The sequence below is a fragment of the Notothenia coriiceps genome, unplaced genomic scaffold (genome assembly GCF_000735185.1).
Source record: "Notothenia coriiceps isolate Sejong01 unplaced genomic scaffold, NC01 NC01_scaffold00012351, whole genome shotgun sequence".
Taxonomy (NCBI): domain Eukaryota; kingdom Metazoa; phylum Chordata; class Actinopteri; order Perciformes; family Nototheniidae; genus Notothenia; species Notothenia coriiceps.
This window is the reverse complement of record NW_011345052.1, coordinates 1-4,528: the sequence shown is the minus strand read 5'-3', so window position 1 is coordinate 4,528 and position 4,528 is coordinate 1. Positions and strand designations below refer to the sequence as shown.

At 42.0% G+C, this 4,528-nt stretch overlaps 1 long non-coding RNA gene across 1 annotated transcript; it reads left to right on the top strand.

The window, feature by feature from the left end:
- The first annotated feature begins 419 nt into the window (after positions 1-419).
- On the top strand, positions 420-2,014 carry LOC104947316 (uncharacterized). The gene is made up of 4 exons (XR_798550.1): positions 420-507; positions 592-765; positions 889-1,030; positions 1,163-2,014. It is a non-coding gene; the product is annotated as an uncharacterized lncRNA (long non-coding RNA).
- The last annotated feature ends 2,514 nt before the right edge of the window (positions 2,015-4,528 follow it).

Here is a 4,528-nt window from a genome sequence, read left to right as displayed (position 1 = left end):
GCCATCACTGTTAACTGATTAACTGCTACCAGCTGATGACTTTTCCTTTTTTTTTCTTATGTCCATGTTGTCTGGGGGAGAAAACATATCAAACCAAGAGATCGTCAGCTTTGATTTTCGCTGTATTAACAATGTCCTGAACATTTGGTGTGTGTGCCTTACCTCCGCTACCAGCATCGCTTCATACAACAGATCTGAGCTGTCCAACTATGACAACACTCCTTGAACATGCACGCTATGTGAGAATCTGCCTTGGTACAAAGCAGCAGTGAAAACATGGTACGGAGTTTCATTGATTTGGGCATTCTCTCAATAAGCGAGTGGAATGGATTTGATAGTGAAGCACTGACACAGCGCTCTACAAAGTGCGGCGAGTGGATAGACCGATTCACGGACTTTCCACATGGTAAAAGTGGGGGGGTCTAAACTAATTATTTCAAAAAGTGGGGGGGACTTGTCCCTCACTTAATCCCTCATATAATGGCTGCGACACCCATGGATCTAACGGTACCATGATGAGTTGTTTACACCAACCAGTTTTAGTTGTCAATTTTCAGCTGCAGCAACTTTATTTATCTTCTGTCTCTGCAGCTGCTCAGTGCCCTGAAGTCTCTGAAGACTGTTGGTGTGATCACGCTGATATCAAACCTCAGAACCTCATGCTGCTGATGGAAAACAACTCAGAGTCAAAGTGATTGACTTTGGTTCAGCCGTTGTATCTGCTGAAGTCAAGCGTGGTGTCATCATGCAGCCTGCTTCGTACAGGTGGGTGTTTGTGTTCCAGTTATCATTATTTTATTTTATTTTTTAATCGAATCACATCACTGCATGATATGTAAAACATTCCAAAATTAAAACGCTTTTCTTCCACCCTCATGTCTCCTGAAGTTATTATGGGCCTTCCCATCACAGAGGCAGTGGACATCTGGTCTTTGGGTGGTGTTTTGGCAACCATGTACCGACTGGCTTCCCTCCCTAAAAACACAGAGGGAGTTCAACCAGTGTCAGACGTCTGGAGGACCTGCAGAAGGTAGGGTCCTTCTCTTAATGTACAAGTAAATGATTAACAAGTTTGGAAAACCCATGGTTTGGTTTAGATATCAGCCATTTTTCGTTTTTACCTCTAAATTTAAACAATGTTTGACTTCATTTCCACATGCAGCTGAACCCAGCTTTACTCTACCAATGAGCAAAGGTTCGTCCTCCTGCCTGAGATGCTGCACCTGAATCTTTGGAGGAGAACCACACCCAGTGACGCTCTGCTAGACCCATTCATAACTGGACTGGATGCTGTTGACTCTCTGGTAGAGGATTCATCTGAGGAAGATAACGGTTATGTTGGTGGTGATGGTGATTCTCCTGCAGTGGACACATCAGAGGGGGCTTCATCCGACATTAGCTCAATAGACGTAGCCTGCGCTGCCACCGTGGATTCTTTCGTGGGTGTAGAAAACGTATAGCTGTTGTTTTCTCCATTGATGAGGCCTCAGTTGGTGCCCCTGTTTCTACAGATGACACCATGACAGTTGTTCCAAAGAAGGAGGTCTCAGCTCCCCGTTGCTTCACTGTCGAAAGCTTACTTGGTGGTGGAGACTCAAACAGAGCAACGACTGTTCTTTATGACGCTGTTACAGAGGCACAGCCGCAGCTGATAAATCTGCTCCAGCCATGACAAAAGCTGCACTCAAAAGTCCCTCCACTGGTGAAGGTTCTTCTCCACCCTCTACCGCTGACGCCCACATCAGCTCTGGTGGAGTCTCAGCCAGAAACAGTCAGGGGAAAAGGATCAGGAAGTTCTTCGTAAGGATGTTCAGGGCCCTGAGCGGCTGTTGCTTTGCCAATGTTGAGCAATAATTAGATGTTATCTGTTTTCTTTGTTCTTTTATTTCATTATTAAAAGTTTTCTTCCATGTGTAATCTGGAGGATAGTTTTTACCCAGGAGATACTATTAGTAGTGGATTACTGTTACCTGCAACTACATTATTAGTATTTTACTATATTTGTAAGTGCAAAATACCTCATATCTTGCAAACTGAAGCCCGCACTCAGAACTATAAACACTTACCAATACAAAACCAATGGCACACACTTGACTTCCTTTATAGTACAAGACACTTTACCCTTGTTGACGCTACTCCAATGTAGGAAGTCTCCTTTGTTTTGGAGATCTGAGCTGAGGTTTTGCTCTTTGAGTGTGAGTTTAAATAATTGTGCTTTATGTCTAATTTTAGTGTGTTAGCAACTGGAAAAAAATCTAAGTAGGAAAAGAAACAATCCCACTAAACAGTGCAAGTGAGAAAACACCAACCTCCACCACCTGGGGGCGCAGCGGGACAACACATGTCAGTAATAGTGTCTAATGAAAAAAGACAACCTTAAAATCAGAAGATGTTTGAGGGGCAGAGGAATACATGAAGGATTTCAGTTGAAGAACCCTTTAATTTGACCATGATCTTATTATTTACACTTTTCTGATAAGCACACATGCTGAGTGGTCTTGGTAGAAACAGCACAGGTGTCACTGACAACATTAACATACATTTTTTAAAGCAAAAATTTAGAACTTAATATTTGTACTTTAAGCTAACATAATACAATGTGGCCTGCATTCAGAAGCTTTCCTATTACCTGGCTTTAACGTAATAGAGAGTAACAAGGTTAATTGCATTTTGATTCTCAGATTAGGTTCTGATTACATCTTTATCACGTAGTGATTGTAACAGAATACATTTTTATTGTAACCCTCCCAACCCTGCCTCAAACATGTTTGTATAATGAATACACATAACTATTTCGTTTTACACCTGGATATAAACCAAACACACAGAAGTGTGGGGGCATGGATGTATAATAAGTGTGGGGGCTGCTTAACTGTACCCGCTTCCGCAGAAATCTCTATTGGCCGCCACCGCGGTGTGGGCGGGACACGACGCTGTGACTCAGCTCTGAGTCACTGCACGACCTGTCTGTCAAATACTGCCTGCTGCTGCGTTCATGTACCATGGGGTAAAAATGATATTTTTAACTCGTGTCAGAAAAATATCGCTACTGGAAGGGAAACAAACAAGTCTTCTAATCTAAGCAGTGTAAACCTATAAACATACGTCTACATTATATACATTATTATTGTTCGTTCATGCAGTAAAGTTTCTACACACTCTCCCGCACCCATTGATAAAAGTTTAATTAGGCTACATATTCCCTGCATGTATTGTTAAGGCTAAAGTAGCGTTAGCCTTAATTATAATCGTATTCAGCAGTTACACTCCAAAGTGATCCGGATATTACCGAGTAGGCTGTTTTAAAGACCCTTGGACAGAGGAGTGGGTTGATCGTAGCTTATTTTCTGTCCGTGTCATGCTACTTAAACGCATCACCAGACTGGCTGCTTTACATGACTTCGCGTTGGCCGCTTTTTGATACATTGGAGGCGTTGGACAGAGGCTCACAGTTTTAAGGAAAAGTAGACCTCTCAACAGCAGCGGAGTGAGCTTTCTGCTGTAACAACAACATCTCCAAAGCCATCGCTGTCAAATATTTTTTCTACTTAAGCACCGTGCTGGACAGCTGTGTCATTGAGGGTGAGTGCCTAGAGTTTTACCTTTAACTCTTGTAGTGTTTGCTGGTGTTTGGGGCTCGTGGTTGTTTCTTGTTATGTTCCCCTTTAACTTCTTGGGATTGAATGTAACGCATCCTTGTTTCAGCACCTTAAACATTGTTCACAATGATTCCTTCATTGGTAGCGTTAACACATATATACGGGTCAAATGAAGGGGCAGGTAGTCTTTTCTGTCTTAATTAGTCAACACTTCCACAAGTCTAAACGCGCAGCGTGGAACCCCCGTTACGCGTTGCCTTTACCGCCAAACTGCACCAGGGAAATGCTAGATTATTTGATTTTGCCTATTTATTAAAGCTGATACATGACAGAATGAGCTTTCAGTTATATGTTTTATATTTATTGAAGTAGTGCTTTAAATCGGCATACATATGACGCACCAAATAATCATATTAATTGGATTTATAAAGAAATGTATGGACTTATATTTTCGAAATTGTACTGACATCCTCCTTCTATTGACAGACAGTGGGACTGCCTTAGAACACAGGTGGTTTACATTATATGGACATCTTTTTATATGTAGCCTATGCCACATTTTGTAAATTACTGTCACATTTAAAACATCCATATATTTACTTTGAATGTGTATTTTCCAAAAGGCAATATTCAGGAACTACAGTTTGAAAGGTTATCATAAGAAAAGGTTATCATCAGACTCGGATTGAAACCATGACATTAGCTGTCCATGATATACTCTCCACTCTGAGGAAAGCAGTGTATTCCCCGCTGTGTTGCTGTATGCATTATAAGCAGGTTATGGTAAAGCTCACACCGTCAGTTATGTGCTCTTCTCGTGTGTGTGTGTGTGTGTGTGTGTGTGTGTGTGTGTGTGTGTGTGTGTGTGTGTGTGTGTGTGTGTGTGTGTGTGTGTGTGTGTGTGTGTGTGTGTGTGGGGCGGCACTAGC